Below are 20,285 nucleotides of genomic sequence, written 5' to 3'. Positions count from 1 at the left end.
GTATATGTGATAACATACAGTATTTGTCTTTCCCTGTCTGACATATTTCACTAAGCAATACTCTTTAGGTCCATCCACGTTGTTGCAAATGGCAAAATTTCATTCTTTTTTATGGCTGAGTAATATTCCACTGTGTGTGTGTGTGTGTGTGTGTGTGTGTGTGTGTGTGTGTATCACATCTTCTTTATCATTCATCTGTTGATGGACACTTAGGTTGCTTCCATATCTCGGCTATTGTAAATAATGCTGCTATGAACATTGGAGTGAACGTATCTTTTCGAATGAGTGTTTACTTTTCTTTAAATATACACCCAGGAGTGGGATTGCTGGATCATATGGTAGTTCTGTTCCTAGTTTTTTGAGGAACCTCCATACTGTTTTCCATAGTAGCTGCACACATTTACATTCCTATCAACAGTGTATGAGGGTTTCCTTTTCTCCAGATCCTCACCAACATTTGTTATTTGTAGGCTTTTTGATGATAGCCATTCTGACAGGTGTGAGGTGATATATCATTGTGGCTTTGATTTGTATTTCTGTTGATTAGTGATGTTGAGCATAATACACTGGTTTTTAAAGAGGTACCAATAATGATAACACAAAGTATCTCACTGGATACTTACAACAGAAGTGTGAAGAAGGCAAAGCTGACACGGCCATCCCTGTGTGATAGATGAGGAAAGTGAGGATCAGAGAATTTAAGGGACTTATTCAAGATCTCACAGCTAGACCATGGCAGAACCAGGCCTCAGTAAATTTCTCCTGACTTCAAACACTCAGTTCTCTCTGCTATACTGAGCTCTCCCTCACACAGGCTCCCTTGCTCCTGCCCAAAACCCCCAACTGGGACAAAGGGTGGGCAGTTGTTTTTGATGCTTGGATGGGTTGAAGAGGAAGCTGGAGGCCTATGGTCACCCCTTGTCATACCAAGAGAATGGAGCTAGGTCTTGACCGGGTTTCTGGATTGAAGAACCAGAAGCCTATGAAGAGGTGCCAGTATGGTTGGTGTAAAGGCATCAAGTTAAACTCAGCCTCGGTTTTTGTTTTGCTTTTTTCATTTTTCTTACATTGAGGTAAAATACATATAAACATAAGATGAATCTTTTAAAGTGAACAGTTCTGTAGCATTTAGTAACTCACAATATTGTGCAGCTACCATATTTATCTACTCCCAAACGTTTTCATCGCCCCAAAGCAAACCTGTCCCCAGTGGCAGCCAATTCCCACTCTCCCCTCCCTCAGCCCCTGCCCATCACTCATCTACTTTCTGTCTCTCTGGATTTACCTGTTCTGGATATTTCATAGAAATGGAGCCATACGATATGTGACCTTTGTGCCTGGCTTCTTTCACTTAGCATAATGTGTTCAAGGATTGTCCACGTGTAGCAGGTGTCAGTCCTTTGTTTCATATTTTATGCCCGAATGATATTCCATTGTATACATATGCCAGCGTTTGTTTATCCATTTGTCTGTTGGTGGACATTTGGGTTGTTTCCACACAGCCTGGGTTTTGAGGGCCAGGGTCTCTGAGAGCCAGAATCCCTCAGGTTATCCTAAAACCAACCCTATATCGACTCCACCCCCATCTGTGTTTGAAACTGCTTTTCTCCATGGGAGACTCAGGGACCTCTTTTGGCTTTTAAAGTGACTCCAGATGGAGATTCCGAGCTGCAGAGCTGTGGATCCAGGGAAGGAGCTCGCTTTTGGGGATTCCGAGGCCCTGGTGCAGTGGCTGCAGTGACAGGGTAGAGACGCCCCTCTGCTCCCCGCGGGCAGGACAGGGGCCGCCTGCAATCATCTCTCTCCTCCACTTCGTTAACAGCTTCAATGAGCCCAGGAGCCAGCGATGCTTCATCAGCTGCCTCGACCGGCAGCAAAATTAAGCCGTCACGTTTATGAACTGCCCGGCGAGCTCTGGGAGGAACTCTGCATATTTTACATTTAATAACTTGCCGCTCGTTTTTATTTATAATGTTAATAATGATTTGGGGCGGCGGGTGCTCTGGGAGAGAGCAGGAGGGAGAGAAAGAGAGAGAGAGAGAGAGAGACATGGTGACTTCGACACAGAGAGATGGCAGGGCTTGTGACAAAGTGGGGACCGCTCTTACCTCTGTCATCACCCGCCCCTGACCCGCCCTACCCTGCAGTGGTGAGGGGCAGCCCTCCAGGGACAGGCAGCAGGGGCTCTTCCGGCCCCGCAGACGCTCTCTGTCTGGAGCCTAAGGACCAGGGGCCAGTGAGGCATTCTGTGTGTGCGGGCAGCCTCTCTGGGCCCGCTCTTACTGTGTCCGCCCTCTGACGTGGCGTGTGGAGTCCAGGGGCCCCGTGGGCTTTAGTGGGGCCCCTCCTCCCCACCCTCAGGCCTGCCTCACTAGCTTCCCCTCTGGCCTGTCCGTGGGGGGATCAGACTGGGCGAAGGAAGTGAGGAGGTGGGTTCCCCCCTGGCTCCAGGAAATATTTCACAGTGTACCTGCATCCTTGGAGAGCCCCTTAGCGTCTTTCAAAATGAGTGTTTTAGCGACTCCTAGTTTTTTGTTAACTTTTTATTTTATATCGGAGTCGAGCCGATTAACAATGTTGTGTCCGTTTCAGGTGCACAGCAAAGGGACTCCGCCATACATATACATGTATCCATTCTCCCCCAGACTCCCCTCCCATCCAGGCTGCCACATAACACTGAGCAGAGTTCCCTGTGCTCTGCAGTAGGTCCTTGTTGGTCCATTTTAAATATGACAGTGTGTACATGTCAGTCCCAAACTCCCTAACTATCCCTTCCCCGCATGCTTCCCCCCCTGGTAACCATAAATTTGTTCTCTAAGTCTGTGAAGTGACTCTTCATTTGGATGTAAGGAAACTAAGGTCCAGAGGGGCCAAGTGACTTTCCCAGGTCACCAGCTGGTTGGCAGTGGCACACAGGGGCGTGGGAAGGGCATCCGATTTCCTGTTTCGGGTTGGGTAGTGGGGAGGCTGGGCATCTCAGGTCACCCCGCCTGGGTTCAGGGCTCAGCTCCGCCCCTGACTATCCGTGGGTACTTGGGCAAGTTCTCTGGCTCCTGGGTCTCAGTATGTGTCTCCATAACCCAGGAATAATCAGAATCTCCATCTCATGGGATTGCTGGGAGATTTTCTCAAGAACACATTTGTGAAAGTACTTTGTAAACTATAAATCACTGCCCATATATTTATCCATCACCTGCTGCTGGGAAGGCCCTCTGGCTTGTGGCATAGCTGGGTGGACTTCAGGGCAGGGGTTTGCAACATTTTGGGGGGAAAGAGCTAGCTGGAAACTGTCTTAGACTTGGCGTGTCTTCTGGTTTCTGTTGAAACTACAATTGGGCCTCCTTATCCGTTGGGTTCTGCATCCTCAGAGATGGAAAATATTCGGAAAAAAGATTCCAGAAAGCTCTAAAAAGCAAAACTTGAATTTGTCACACACAGGTAGCTATTTATGTAGCATTTACATCGTATCAGGTATTATAAATAATCTAGAGATGATTTAAAGTATAAGGGAGGATGTGTGTAGGTTCTATGCAAATTCTACACCATTTTATATACAGGACTCGAGCATCTGTGGATTTTAGTGTCTGAGGGGGTCCTGGAACCTGTCCCCCTTGGACACTGTACTCCCGTCTGCAGTTGTAGCTGAAAGCAGCCTCTGACAATACAAAATTCCATGGGCGTGGCTGTGTTCTAATGGAATTTATTTACAGACACAGGCTGTGGCCGGATTTGTCCTGCAGGCCATTTGTCCACTTCTGCTCCCAAGCAGCATGTTCCTGGGGCTGAAAGCACTGCTTCTGAGAACACAGGGCTGTCTGGTGGGAGGGTCCCCTGAGACACATTCACTGCACCACAGCCTGGTTGCTTCACAAGGACGTTTTTTCTCCTGCAAATGTTCCCTACCAAGAATATAGTATTAAAAGCTCCATTACCCATGGCCTCCTGTGGGCCCCTCTAGAGGGAACTGACCAGGCTGGGTCTCTGAGCTCCAGGAACCTGGCCCCACTTGTGTTTAGGAGAGGAAATTAATTGTATTCGCCCACCTCTGCTTTCATTGTTGACAATTAAGGTAACGCCTCTGCACCAAAGATTTTGTGGTTGAAAAGCTCACCCAACTTTCTCCCATAGCTGGCTCTTTCTGGAGGGTTTCCATTGCCACCGTCCTGGAGGATAAGGTGGGGCAAAGGGAGAGGGAGGAGAACCCAGAAAATGCTAGAGATGGGAGGATGCTGAACGGGGCAGGACAGGGAATCATTCACTGTTCCCTCGTCACTTACAGGCTTTGAGCTTGGTGTCACCCAGACACCAGATCTAATCTTTCCCACCACCTTACAAGGTGGTTTATGCCATCTTGCAGAGACCCAGATAGGCTGGTTATTGCCAACGGGAGTGAGAGGTGGGTCCGGTTTCAGTCCGGTTCGGTCTGATTTCCAAGCTCATCGTCTCCCCACTACACCTCACTGCCAGACAGATTTATTGGGTCCACAGAGCTCAGCAGAAATGCCTTCACCTGCTCCGGGCACACCCTCTTCCTCCAGGGCAAACATGAGACAGCGGAGTGGAAGAGTTGGGGAAAGCATGGGCTGAAAACCAGGACTCTGCATCAGAGCTCTGCTCCTAAATCTTCACTTGACCTTGGGCAAGTCACAGCTGCTTGGCTGGCCTCGGTTTCCTCATCTGGGCGCTGAGCTAGTCTTGACAGCACCTTCCAGCCCTGTGATTCTCAGAGCTTTTCTGCAAAGAGCCTGTGGTGGCCAATTCGTTCTGCTTCTCCCCCGTCTGGCTGCTCAATAGGAGGGAGGGAGGGAGCAAAAAAGCAAGGTCAATCAATTCCAGCCAAGACCGAAGCCTAAGAGATGGGGCGTGGCGTGCTGAAAGATGATGGCTGGCAAAAATCATTAGAAGCATCTTTCAGCAATCTATATGCTGTTATCGATCTGCTTATAGATCATCTTCCTCCATTCCTCCCACTCCTTTTTTTTCCCCCCAAGATCTTCTGGATCAATACAGCAAGTGCATTGAGACTGTAGCAACACATTTAAAACCTTATAAAAGGTTATTTAGTTGCTAACAGTGCAGTGGTTTCTGCAAAGCCTGCCAAAAGGTTACAGCTTTTTGGGGATCATAAATTACAGTTGACAGGAAAAAAGTAAGTGCGGTTTTCTTTATTGTCTCGATGATGGATGGACTCCTGAACAGGGCAGAAAATACATCATATCACCTTTAATGGGCGTGCATTTCTGCAGTCATAACTCACAATTTTGAAATAGAAAATGGTGAAATATGGCGTTGTATATTCCACTTGTGACATATTTATGAGTCCTCGCCTTCTTATAAATACAGTGATTGCTATTTCAAAGCACCACGTCAGGTATGAGCTGAGTGCAAACAGCTGGCACGGCTGAAAAATTATAGCCCGAGTGGACGTTTTCAAAAACTCTCTCTCACAGCAGTAAATTTACAGTGTTTGCACTAACTGTTATTAAAACCAAATCCATATCTTGGCAACAGGAATCCATTGCTCAGTAACAGCTGGAGTGAGAGTGTGTCCCGACAGCTGGGGTGAGCTCTGAACTTGGCCATGGTGCACACCCAGGAGGAAAGACCCACACCAGGGAGCTCCACGGAGCTGGTGTCTGGAGCCCAGGCCGGGTGGGGAGCCCTCACCGGGTCTGCCTCTGTCTCCTGTCTGACCGCTGCATCTAGGCTGCTTCTAGCTCTTCTCCTGGCCCAGCCACGATCCTCTACTGACAGATTTCTGTCTAGATCTTTGAGCCACTCAGCCGTACTCCTTCCCTGCTCCCTTCTTTCCACCCCAGTGAGTCATTCTAACGTCTGGAGAGGGAAGTAACGGAGTCCAAACCGGGGAAAGAGGCTGTGCACAGCCTGGAGAGGAAAGACAAAGGGCAGAGTCCATCCAGGCGGGCTTGTGTTGGGGAGATGGGGTTGGAGGGGCAATTAGGCTGTGGATAAAAAAAACCCCCAAAAACATGGGATATAAAAGGCCAGATGGTCTATGCAATAATAATAATTTTCAATTCAACCAAAAAATTGTCGAGCCCTGATTATGAGCTAGGCATAATTTTAAGGGATGAAAATAGAAAAAAAAGAATAAGACATCATTTTTACTCTCAAGGAGCTTACAGTCTACAGACTGCCCGAGACTCAGCTAATAATACTACACATGTTTCTAAATTCTTTTCTTCCCTAGTATTTTATTTGGCTGTTTTAACAACTAAAGAAAACACCCAGTAACATGGGTGAAACTTCAGATATGAGGTTAAATGAAAGGAGACAGACACAAAAGGACACATATTCTAGGATTCAACTTGTATGAAGTTTAAAAGCAGGCAAAACTGGACTGACAAGGGCTTAATTTCCTAAAGATACAAACAGCTCATACAACTCAATAACAACAAGAACAAATAACCCAATCAAAAAAATGGGTAGAAGACCTAAATAGACATTCCTTCAAAGAAGACCTACAGATGGCCAACAGGCATGTGAAAAGATGCTCAACATCGCTAATTATTAGAGAAATACAAATCAAAACCACAATGAGGTACCACTGCACATTGGTCAGAATGGCCATCATCAAAAAGTCTACAAACAATAAATCCTGGAGAGGGTGTGGAGAAAGGGGAACCCTCCTACATTGTTAGGGGGAATGTAAATTGGTGCAGCCACTATAGAAAACAGTATGGAACTGCCTCAAAAAACTAAAAATAGAGCTACCATATGATTCTGCAATCCCACTCCTGGGCATATATCTGGAAAATATGAAAATTCTAATTCAAAAATGTACATGCATACAACGTTCATAGCAGCACTATTTACAATAGCCAAGACATGGAAGCAACCTGAATGTCCATTGACAGATGAATGGATAAAGAAGATGTGGTACATATTTACAATGGAGTACTACTCAGCCATGAAAAAGAATGAAATAATGCCATTTGCAGCAACATGGATGGATCTAGAGTTTATCATACTAAGTAAAGTAAGTCAGACAGAAAGACAAATGTCATATGATATCACTCATATGTGGAATCTAAAAATTAATATGAATGAACTTATTTACAAAACACAAACAGACTCACAGACATAGAAAACAAACTTATGGTTACCAAATAAGAAAGGAGGGGGAGGGATAAATTGGGAGTTTGGGATTAGCAGATGCAAACTACTATATATAAAATAGATAAACAACAAGGTCCTACTGTATAGCACAGGGAGCTATACTTGGTGTCTTGTAAAAAACTATACTGGAAAAGAATATGAAAAGGAATACTACATACACACTCTCCCTGGGATCCTGCACATAAGGGCCAGTGAGGGTCTGCGCTGTACCAAATAACTGAGTGGGAAGCCCCTGCTTCTCCTGGGACCTCACAGCTGCCCTCAGTCGCTGCCTTGAACTTGGGGTCTCCGGAGAATGGGGCTTGAAAACCAACGGTCCAGTGATTCCCAGCTCTGGTTTTGCAATCTGTTCAGAACATTTCCATGAATATCAAGGGATGGGTGTAAAATTCACACAAAAAATTGGGACCAGTGGTCTATACTCATCTATTCATTCTTTCTTTCACCGTTTGCTGAGGTCCTTCTGTTTGCCGGAAGGACGGATTTGCTACGTGCAGGGGGCTTGGGATGAACGGTGACAATGATGTGGTAACTATGTTCAGGAATTTGCAGACTGGGGAGGGAGTCTCTCCGTCTAAGCAGGCAGCACGGACAGATGAATTCTGCTGGGATGCGGGGGAAGAGAGTTTCACTGAAGGGGCGATGTTGGCACTGGATCTTGAAGGACGAGTACAAGTTCACAAGGAAGAGAACTTGAGGTGAAGGGAACAGAGGAGCAGAGCCCAGGGTGCCAGGGGCATGGTTTGCAGGGGAAGGATGGTGTGAGGAGGTAGGGTGGGGACATCCTTTGGAAGATGCTAAATGTCACCCCAGGGATTAGACTTTATCCTGTCAGTGAAAGAAGCCCTAGCAAGCTTTGCACGGGCACTTGAGGTAGTCAGATCTGTGTTTGAGACACTGCCTCTGCAATGCTTCAAAGCATGGTGTGGAGGGAGGGCAGTCTGCTGCTGGGGAAACAGCTGACTCCATCAGGGACTCCTGAGTGGGAGGCGCCATGGGTCATGCTCATCCCTGAGTGGACTGCAAGCTCTCAGCCCATAGAATCCAGCATCAAATAATAACCAAATAACACCCACTATTCACAAAGGTTGAGAACTACTTAGAGGTTCAATCCAATGTTCTCACCCATCTGTGTGGTTTTTTTTTTTTGAGGATGGGGTGCTAGTTTGTGTGTGTGTGATTTTAATAGAAATATCTGTTCAATCATGAAAGAAATACATGCTTCTTGTAAAAAAAAAAAAAAAGAAATCAAACAACGTAGACAAGAATAATTTCAAGACGGACCAGAGGCCACTTTGGCCTTAGTATTCTGCCCAGATCTGATACTTGGCCTCAGTTTTGGGCTTTGCCTTTGGAGGGACAGACAGTTGAGACCGACTTCAACATCATTTCTGGCCTCGCTGAACCTGTGTGTGATCAACAGTTGTGTGACTGCATCATATGTAATCATAATGACAGCAGTGATATGAACAAGGTGTGGCATTCAGATTTATTAATAGTTAAACATTGATTTTGAAATAAAGGCAAGCCCTCCAGATGTAGCTTGGAGTGGGAATCTCTTTTGTACTTTATATGTCAGAATCTTATCAATCAGTGGAAGTAAAAATGTGCATTTATTATTGCAGAAGTGAAGTGCTGCACTATGTGTGTTACTTTTATGCATAAAATTAACGAACTTTCAAATAGATAAATAAATAGGGGGAATAGCGGATACTTAATATGAATGACAGGAGAGAATACGCTAGCTGATAGCTAACGTGCTGCAAACTACAAAGCCCATGCGCCCTGGAACTCGTGCGCCACAACCAGAGAGAGAAAACCCACACACCACAGCTAGAGAGAACTCGGGGTGCCACAATGAAGATCCCGCGTGCCTCAATGAAGACGCCTTGTGCTGCAACTAAGACCTGACGCAGCCAAAAAAATAAATAAAATAAAATAAAATAAATAAATATTTTAAAATTGCAATAATAAAGCTTTAGCATAAAAGTGTGTGTTGGTTTTGGCGTTCTCGTTGGCTGAATTTAAACATTTGACCACTTGGCATTCAGGTGGAATGTACTTCTGAATGTAACGCACCTCTAAATGTAAACTGAATTTTTTTTCTCTCCTTCACCCTTAGTCTCTTCCTTGGAGGTAACCCCTGAGTCTAGCATATTTTCTCTCAAACTTCTGAAATGTAGCTATAAACTATTTATATTCTTTCCTCACAACAATGGGATTGTACCAGGGTACTGTCCAACAATTTGCTATTTGCCACTCAATAATTTAATACAAACTTCTTTCCACAAGACTCCATATAGCTCTATTTTATGTTTTGTAATGACTGCTTATATTCCAGTTTATGGGTGTGGCATTATTTATTTAACCAATCTCCAGTGAAAGAACATTTAGGCTATTTCCAATTTTTATCCTTCGTAAGGAATGTGGCAGTAAACACTTTTGTACAATTTTTTGGGGGTAAGTACTAATTATTTCCTTTATATATAAGTATGTATGCATGTATATAATTTTTGGTAGTTCTTGCCATATTGTCTTCTAGAAATATTGTAACAATTAATATTTCCACCCACGATGTTTATATATAATAAGCCTGTTTCCCTTGCCAACACTGAGTGTCGTCTGCCTTTTGAATCTTTGCCAATGTGCTCTCTGAAAAATGGTCTCTTGATATTTTAATATGCATCTTTTATTATTAGCGAGGCTGAATATCTTTCTATATGTCATCACATCGATTACTTTTAGTCACAGAGGAAATGATATCATCTTAAGTGAAGGAGAAAATATCAATATATGGGTGGATATTCTAGTTTTAGATGCTTATATGTGAATGGAACACATTATATTTCAGCCTCTCTTTAGAGAGATCAAATCATTTTCACTTCCTAATATCCGTTAATCCTCACAATGACCCTGTGAAGGATTTACTGGTACATGAATGTTTTCAGGTGTGAAAGGATGGGGCTTTGAGAGGTCAGCTGATTGGCTTCCGACCTCATGAGTGAAAATGTAGATCTGGGGTTTGAAGCTCCATTTCTACGTCCCAATCGGTCTTCATTCTACTCTATCCTACTATGTCGGCTCCTGAACAACTGAAATCCAGATTCCTGGGCTAACAGCTCCTAAACAGTAGAAAGTGCTACATGTATGGAGCACAGCCTTGTAAATACATGATGGCAGTAAATCCTCATAACCACTCTAGGAAGGAGGAGAAAATGACTACCTGTACAGATGGGGACCTGACCGCTGTCACACAGGCAGGATTTCACCCTGGAAAGCTCCCCCGAGTCCATGCTTGTGACACTATCCCACCCAGCTTCCCGTGCCAGCCAGCACCCTGCCTGAGGAAGCATCCTCGCACGCATGCTCCCGGGTGCCCACCCTGCAGGGCACCGCGTGAGACTGAAATTTATCCAAGGGAGACAAGACAAAATCAGGCTGAGAATTAAGGGGAGGGACGGTAGGCGCTGAATTTTCTCAGCAAAGACACTGCTGGTGTTTCGAGCAGGGTGACTCAGTGCAGAACTATCTCCTGCGTTGCTGGAGGATTAGCATCTCTGGTTCTTACCTTCTAAGGACCACCAGCATACCGCAGGCACTGTGACAACCCAAACCCCATTGCCCGAATTTCCAAATAGCCCATGGGAGAGGGGGTACTGTTAGGAACCCCTGGACCAAGGGACGCTTGATTATGATACACGCTTATCTCAGCTGAGGGAATTGTGTTGTGTCTGGTATGGTTTAGGCCAGGCCTCTGCACAGCGCTAGGGTTCGGGGGGTGTTCCGCATGGGTCATGTGGTATTTCTAGGCCTTCCTCCGTAACTCCCGAAGCTGCTGATGCAGCATCCGTCCACAGACGGTCAATAGACGTCAATACTCACTCTTGACGGACATCTGGTTGCCTGCCCTCCAGGGCTGGGCTCCAGCCCACGGCAACCCCTCTTCCAGGCCCAGATTCTTCTTCCCTCTGATGGCAGGGGCAGCACCAGGCAGGGAAATGACCAGGCCATAGTCATCTTGCTACAGGGAGGGATTTCAGAGGGTTGGAACCTGAGCTCTCTGGGTTGGCTCCTTTGAAAGCCAGCCTGGCCCGGTCCTCCCGGCCATGGGAACGGGCCCACAGGTTCAGCGGCACCCCGCGTGCCAAGCCTGTGGCCGCTGTGTGCGCTCGTGCTACTTTCAGGAAGAGCTGGGGCCTGCGGGGTACAATCAGCAGAACTTCAGGAAACTTGAGAGGAGGAGAAGGCAGTGAGTGCCTACGTGGGTGTTTGGCTCCTGGCCTGCAACTGCATCCAGCCAGCCGGCTGTGCCGCCTCCCCCCCCCGCCCCCCCCGGTGGCTCCTTGGGCGTGCTTTTTTTTTTCTTTTAAATTTATTTATTTATTTATTTTTAGCTGTGTTGGGTCTTCGTTTCTATGCAAGGGCTTTCTCTAGTTGCGGCAAGCGGGGGCCGCTCTTCATCGCGGTGCGCGGGCCTCTCTCTATCGCGGCCTCTGTTGTTGCGGAGCACAGGCTCCAGACGCGCAGGCTCAGTAGTTGTGGCTCACGGATCTAGTTGCTCCGCGGCATGTGGGATCTTCCCAGAGCAGGGCTCGAACCCGCGTGCCCTGCATTGGCAAGCTGACGCTCAACCACTGCGCCACCAGGGAAGCTCTGGGCGTGCTTTTTAAAGTAGTGGTGGTAGCCCTGCAGCAGCAATATTTAAACCATCGCTCACCTCCAACTGGCCCAGCGAAGAGGGTTTGTTATGGGGCAATCAGAGCACGTGTGCAAAGAGAGGTGATTTTGAGAACAGGAAGTTCTTTAGAGCATCCAGATTTCTAACACAAGGGAGATGCCCTTTCTGAGTCCTGCTTCCTCATTTGTGCAAACAGCAACCTCCTTCACCCTTATGTTGTTTAGGGCTAGACTACGAACAGGAAAGCTCACTGTTCAAAAGCAACTGGTTTTTAAATTGGTGCATGCACCGGATGTTATAAATCTTGGGTGGCCTCCCTTGTCCCGTGGCTCCTGCCTCAGGAGGGCGGGTGATGCTGGGAGGTGAGGGGCCTCCTGATGGGCTCCTGGTGGTTTTGCTTCTGCTGCTGGGAGAAATCTGGGCAGAGAATCTTCTAGTCTGAGGCTCTTGCCAGTGGGCCCCTTGCTGGGAAGCCAGTGGCCGGGCTCTGAGGTGCTCTGGAGAGATACAGGGGATTTGTGGGACCTTCCCGTTGCTTTTTTGGACCTGCTAGCTGTGTGTGGCTCACCGCCCATCCCCTGGGACACGCTGTCCAGCTGATGAGCTCTGTGGCTTTGTGGGAGCCAACCCAGGGGCAAGTGGGTCCTTCTTTGACTGCAGAAATTGTCACAATGAGCATGGCCTTTCATCTCTGGAGAGAAATAACCCAAGACATTAGGGGTGCACCCTTTATGCTGATTCCACTCACTCTCTGTTAACTTTGTAATGTCTTAATGCAGACCTGGGCGGCAACCAAGCTGGATAAGGCTTCTGAAGTGGTTCAACCTTGCAGACTTAGAAGGCTGGCTGAGGGGTACTCTGTACAGATGTGGTGTGTTTTGGGCACACAGTGTCTCTATGAAAATCCACAGACGTTCAGCCTGGAACCAGCCAGGGTCTTTTTTTTGCAGAGATGAAAAAAGTATATTCATTACTGGAGAACTTGGACTTTATTCTAAACTAGTTTCAACTTGGTATGCAGAACTTCTGAGTGCTTCATATAATCAGATCTGTAGATTAGCAGTAGACGATTATAATGTAGATGGCTTCATACCTTATTGTTATAGAGAACAGGCAGTCATAGAGTGTAGAAGATTCATTTGAGCAGTGAAATAAAATAATAATTGTGTGTCATGCTTTTCCCATGTAGTCAGTTGAGATAGCTATAGAATTATTCGTGGTGTTTTCTTCCTTGTCATCTTAAAATTGAAGAATTCTAGAAAACTAGGGAATATGAGAATATATCCAGACTGTGAATAGTTTCTTGTTTAAAACTTTTTCTTTTGAATTCAGATTTGCCTCTTGATGCTGACACAGAAAATGAAAAAACATCTAACATCATATTCAGCCAGGGTCTTGGGCTAACACATCCTTTAGTTGAGTTTCTTGGAACCCTGTTGGTTTCTGGTTCCATGACTTCTTGAGAAGTAGTCAAGACAAATTTCAGGTGTCCCCTTGGAGTGGGGTGTGGTTTATAGTATGGGGGGGTAGAAAGAACTTGGAATTTGGACTCAATCAACCTGAGACCAATCACAGGAGACCACCACTTAGTTACTCTGCAGATAGCCTGAGTTTCGATTTCCTTGTCTCTACAATGGGGATAATGATACTATCTTATCTGTAATGGTTGCCTGGAGAATCAGCAGAGAAATGTGAAAAAGCTTTGGAACCTGTAAAATACTCTCCAAGTGTTGTCTGTATCATTTTCTGCTGTCAGAATTTTCAAAGTCTTCAAAGTCTCTTTCAACTGTGAAGAATTCTGTGATGTTAAACACTTCCTGGGACAGAGCTCTCTTTTCTTCCCATGAGACACCCACAATCCCAAGAGGTGCCCCAGGTCCAGGTGCAATTCAGAGAGTTGACTCTCTGTCCTATCTTAATTTAGTTCCATTTTACATTTTCTCTCCTTTTTTCTTTACTTTTGTTTGAATTTGAACCAAACAGATCCTTAAAGCCACAATGGTACCAGGAAGAGCACTGAGGTGTCTTTGCCAAAGCTGCAACATCAGACATGAGGTCAGAGCACAGCAGCTGTCTGGGGAGGCCGGTGGAAGGAGGGCCCCCTTGGTCTGGTGGCTCCATGTTGAGGTGTTTCTGCAGGAGTGACTTTTATATGCAAGGCAGAAGTATTGACCATTGAGTGTGGCTAATGCCCACTAGAGAGCTGACATAACATCAAGGTTAGCTCATGGCTCCACAAAAGTCTTCAATATCAATTGTTTCTTCTTTCTGTGAGGTGGAGGCCTATTTGATCAGTCCTGGCAGGAGTGGGCGTTATGGTTGAAGCTTCGGTATATAAATGGAAGCATCAGAATATAGTAGAAAGAGTACTGACCTTGGAGTCTTACAACCTAGGTTGACTTGGCCCACCACTAACTACTTGTGTGACTTTGAGGAAATCACTTAACCTGTGTGGCCCTCAAGAGTCACATATGTAATGGAATATAACAATATTTGGGGATAGTTACATGTATCACATTGTATAGTACTGACCTTTGTAAAACATGAATATTTAAAAATCCATGTATAAAGTACATTCAGAAAACTGACTGTATCTAAGAGTACAGCTTGACAAACTATCCCAAGGTAAACACACTCAGGTAAGCACTACCCCAATGAAGAACTATAATGTTTCCAGAATCCCAGAACCCCCTCTCTGCTCTCTCCCCGCCACCCTCCAGCCTCCTCCCTTAAAATGACCACAATCCTATCTCCGAACACCATAGACTAGTGTTGCCTGTTTTTTTTTTTAATTGAAGTATAGTTGATTTACAGTGTCGTGTTAATTTCTACTGTAACAGAAAAAGTGATGCAGTTATACATATATATTCTTTTTCATATTCTTTTCCATTATGGTTCATCACAGGATATTGAGTATAGTTCTCTGTGCTATACAGTAGGACCTTGTTGTTTATCCATTCTATACATAATAGGTTGCATCTGCTAATCCCAAACTCCCAATCCATCCCTCCCCTGCCCCCTCTTCCCCCTTGGCAACCACAAGTCTGTTCTTTATGTCTGTGAGTCTGTTTCTGTTTTGTAGATAGGTTCATTTGTGTCGTACTTTAAACTACACATATAAATGGTATCATATGGTATTTGCCTTTCTCTTTCTGACTTACTTCACTTAGTATGATAATCTCTAAGTCTCTACATGTTGCTGCAAATGGCATCATTTCATTTTTTTTTGCTGCGTAGTATTCCATTGTGTGTGTGTATATATATATACCACATGCTCTTTTTCCATTCATCTTTCAATGGACATTTAGGTTGTTTCCATGTCTTGGCTATTGTGAATAGTGCTGCTGTGAACATAGGGGTTCATGTATCTTTTTGAATTATAGTTTTGTCCGGATATATGCCTAGGAGTGGGACTGCTGGATCATATGGCATAGTGTTGCCTGTTTTTGAACTTCAGGTAAATGAAATCATATAGTATGTACTCTGGCTTTTTTGCTTGTGAAGTTCACCCATGTTTTTGCAGGTAACGGTAGTTCATTTATTTATTTGCATTACTATATAATTTCCATAGTGTGATTACACCCCAACATATCCATTCTACTGTTGATGAAGATTTGGGTGGCTTCTAGTTTTTTACACTCTTACATAATGTTATGTTGCCTGCATTTCTGTTTGGCATATGCCTAGGAGTGGAATTGCTGAGTCCTATGGTATGTCTAGGGCTCAGCTTGAATAGATATCGCCAGATAGGTTTTCAAAATGGGCATGTCAGTTTCCACTCTCACCCAGCAGCGTGTGAGTTTCTATTTCTCCCCATCTTCTCCAATACTCGGTATTGGCATTCTTTCTCATTATGTTATTCTGACGAGGTAAAGCAATATCTCACTTTGTTTTTTCATTTGCATTTCCCCAGTAGCTACTGAGGTTAAGCACATTTTTGTAAACCATTTCAATATCCTCTTTTGTGACGTGCTTGTTCAAATCTTTTGGTCATTTTTCTGTTGCATTTTAAAAAAATGTACAAGTTCTTATTCTATTTTAATTGCACTCTGTTATTGGATATCTTTTTTGCACATATTTTCCCCTGCTCTGTGGCTTGCCTTTTCACTCTCTTCATCTTATGTTATTATGAACAGAAGCTTCTAATTTTAATGTAGCTTAACATATCAACATTTCCTGTATTGTTAGCGCCTTTTCTGGTATTGTACTTGGGAAATCTTTGCTTGGGGTGTGAGGCTCAGTGTCCTTCTGTTACACCCACTGCCCCCTGTAGACCAGACAACTGTGCAGGTGACCTGGGGAAGCCTCCAGGTAGCTGCCCACCTGTCAGGACAGCTTCAGACCAATCCCATGATGCTGGAGAGCAGCCCTGAGCTTGCAGGTGTACCTCCAGGAGCCGGCTGATCTGAAGAACCTGCTGGAGGCTCTAGGCTCCTGACTAGAATCAGCGGTTTAGTTAAGGGTACACAGGGCTAATGGCTTCCAGGAACCATGTTGTTTGTTCACCTGGTTATGAAGAGATAGCATTAGTCTTAGGCACTTTCCTAAGACTGTGTTTCCAGAACTTCTGTGGAAAGAAAATCTCTGACTCAGTTTATAGCCCTTAGTCTAGGAATTAGACACGGGGCTCCTTGTTGGCCCAAACTTCCTTTCCAGGGAAACTTCTGTCCCTCCACGGCCTTGCTGGGTGAGCGGGGCCCACGTGACCCTGCTTCCCCCTCACAGACGATTGGGCCAGGAGTACCTGACTGGGGGCTGGCCAGAGAGCTATCAATGGCTTACGTGTCCTCCTAAGTCAGTAAGGTTCCTTCTTTGGGGAATCCGAACCAGGCATCAGAAGGATTTTGCGGGCCGACGCTGGGCATGTGTGCTGAAAGTTCACTGTAAAGTTGGGGGCAAAGGGAGCTATTTTGGGTCTACGTATTTGCTGAATGTATAAGGAACTGAGACTCAGAGAAGCCGGTTGGGAGGGAGACGGGGAGGGAGTGGGAGCCCAGAGAAAAGCAGAGAAATCACGTGTGAGTGAAGAGAGAGAGAGAGAGAGAGAGCAAATCCCTGTTTTCTGCTCTGCTTTAGGCATGATTCAATGCTTCCTGGTTTCCCTTTGGACCTCTGTGTATCCTTGCAATAACTCTAACCTTTCATTCGAGCTCCTTGGAGTGGGTTTCTGATTCTTGCAATTAAAAGAGTTTGGACTAAGATAGACCAGATCAAAGGTAAGGAAAAAAGAAAGGAAAGGATTTATAGATTGTATTTTGTTCAATCAACCTTATGGAATTCTAGTAAAAATGGATTTCCCTACAATTGAGATCACCTGTCTTATTGACCAGAATTATGTCTGTGAGGATGACAGCGCTGCTCTTTAGTCATTAAAGTGTTAATTCTGGATGCGTGAGCAAAGAGGCAGCACGCAGGCGGCTTTCTGATCTTCATCCTGTAATTAAAGCAGGACCTTAACGTGGAGCTGGGTGGGTGCGTGGGTGGGTGGGTGCAGAGGCACCTATGACCCATGGGCTGCAAATTCCTCACCTCTGGTCGGGAGCCGTGAACTTCAGGGAGCTTCAGAGGTTGTTAGGGTTAAAAAGTGGTTACAGCCTCAATGGCCAAAGATAGGAGAATGGTTAAATAAATTAGTGGTCTCCAAATGAGGGTGTGTTTATGGAGTCATTAAAGATGATGTCATTAAAGAGGTTTTTAATGCTATGGGAAATTAATTGTATAATAATATGTAACATTAACTGGAAAACAGATGTAAAATGTTTTATACAAGTTGATCCCAAGGATGTTAAAATAAACATGAGAAAACCGGTAATAGTAGTCGTATATATTACGTAACTTGTATATACATAAATATTTGCCTTTCTGTATTTTCTATGATTAGTTTAGAAAAATTTTATTGGATTATAGTTGATTTACAATGTTGCAAATCAGCAAAGTGAATCAATTATACATACACATATATCCACTCTTTTTTAGATTCTTTTCCCACACAGGCCATTACAGAGTATGGAGTAGAGTTCCCTGTGTTATACAGTAGGTCCTTGTTGATTATCTATTTTATGTAGAGTAGTGCGTATATGTTAATCCCAATCTCCCAATTTATCCCTCCCCCATGTACCCCCCTGGTAACCATAAGTTTGTTTTCTACATCTATGATTACTTTTATAATCAGAAAAATCATTTAAAATTAAAATCAAATGAATAAGCGGTTTACGCAGATTCTCAAAGTGTGACGTGAGTCTGTTCTGGAGTTTTCCTCCAACGTTCATTCTTTTTTTTTTTTTTTTTTGATAAATTTATTTATTTATTTTATTTTTGGCTGAGTTGGGTCTTCATTGCTGCGCGTGGGCTTTCCCTAGTTGCGGCGAGCGGGGGCTACTCTTCATTGTGGTGCACAGGCTTCTCATTGTGGTGGCTTCTCTTGTTGCGTAGCACAGGCTCTAGGTGCGCAGGTTTCAGTAGTTGTGGCACACGGGCTCAGTAGTTGTGGTTCTCGGGCTCTGGCGTGCAGGCTCTGTAGTTGTGGTGCATGGGCTTAGTTGCTCTGTGGCATGTGGGATCTTCCCGGACCAGGGCTGGAACCTGTGTCCCCTGCATTGGCAGGCAGATTCTTAACCACTATGCCACCAGGGAAGCCCTCATTCTTTCTTTCTTTTTTTTTTTTATTCAAACAGAAAGTCACAAAAATTATACTCATCCTCATCAGTTCACTCAGTCCCATGTAATTAATTTTTTTTCATCTTGATCTTTTGTTAGCACTTTTATGAGTTCATCAGGTTTTCATTAGAGTTCTGAAAATGCTTATTCATTCAGTTCAGCAGTACAGTCAGTTACCAGAAACCTGTACTTGTCAGAGTCTTTTCCATGAATTCCTTGAAGATGAAACCCTTTTATAGGAACATTTTTGCGAAAGCATCAGAGTACACTCAGAACTGTCTGTAAATGACAAAAGACTTAAAAATGACCACGGTTAAAGATTTGATGAAAGTTCATAATAATGCAATTGACAAGGAAATTTAGTTATTTCTGAGATATACATTTTAAAGTAATAACTAGAATTATGACTTATAACATTATACCAGAACATATAAGATTTTTAGAAATTTCATGTAATGTCTGAAACATTTATATTAACATATTTCCATACAAATAACCCAAAGAAAGTTTGGTATTAGTTGTTTTTTTTTTGTTTTTTTTTTATACTGCTGGTTCTTATTAGTCATCAATTTTATACACATCAGTGTACACGTGTCAATAATTTAAAAACATTATTTTATTGAAGTATAGTTGATTTACAATGTTGTGTTAATTTCTACTGTACAGCAAAGTGATTCAGTTATACATATATATATATTCTTTTTCATATTCTTTTCCATTATGGTTTATCACAAGATTGAGTATAGTTCCCTGTGCTATACAGTAGGACCTTGTTGTTTATCCATTCTATGTATAATACTTTGCATCTACTAATCCCAAACTCCCAACCCATCCCTCCCCCACCACTCTCCCCCTTGGCAACCACAAGTCTGTTCTCTGTGTTTGTGAATCCAAACATTCATTCTTGGTTCTAAATCCCCAAACCCTTGCTCTCCAAAAACAAGGGGATTTGGATCATTTGCAATGAAACACTTCCTTTTTTTTTTTTTTTTTTCGGCCACACCATGCAGCAGGCGGGATCTTTAGTTCCCCGACCGGGGATAAAACACGTGCCCCCTGCAGTGGCAGGGAAGAGTCTTTACCACTGGACTGCCAGGGAAGTCCCTGAAACGCTTCTTAGATGACCCTTCCCTGGCTAGCCCACGGCTGGACACAGCCTTCAGGGTGTATGAAGATGACAGTGGCTCCGTTTCTCCAGGGTGTGAGAGAGGACGAGACTGCAAGCTCAGCAATGACAGAGCCAACTTGGGATCTGGTTTATGAAAAACATGAGAGAAGTGAGTGGCAACAAGCTTTATAGTGCTTTGAGATGTTAGAGAGGAAGCTTGTCCCTAGCAACCTTGGCCAGAGAGGGCATTTTTGAGGTTTTTTGTCCTCGAAGAGCCTGGCTGGGCTTACGTGGGACTTGGGGCAGGGAAGGGATAACAGGGACAGAGGTGGCAAGAGCTGGTGGGGACTTCAGAAGGCGTGTAGGTGGACACCACAGCCTTATAGATAAGCACAATTACCACCTTGACTCGGGGCTTCCTACGTGCTAGGTGTGCACACAGGTGAGAGGTGCAGCCTGGCTGGAATTTTACTTAACTTTCACAACAGCCCAGTAAGGCAGGTTTAATGATCTTCATTTTTTGCCAAAGAGAAAAGTAACCCCAAACAAAGCAAGAAGTGGGCTTAGAGCGGTAAAGTGATATTCACAGGTAAGTGATTGCAGGTCCAGGACTGGACACCACCCTTCCTTTTACTTTTTAACCCTGATGATAATAATCAGATAATAATCACGTATTGCTCTTTGCTATGTGTCAGGCCCTGT

This window comes from Balaenoptera musculus, chromosome 21 (genome assembly GCF_009873245.2).
Source record: "Balaenoptera musculus isolate JJ_BM4_2016_0621 chromosome 21, mBalMus1.pri.v3, whole genome shotgun sequence".
Classification (NCBI taxonomy): Eukaryota; Metazoa; Chordata; class Mammalia; order Artiodactyla; family Balaenopteridae; genus Balaenoptera; species Balaenoptera musculus.
Note: the sequence above shows the minus strand (reverse complement) of the source record.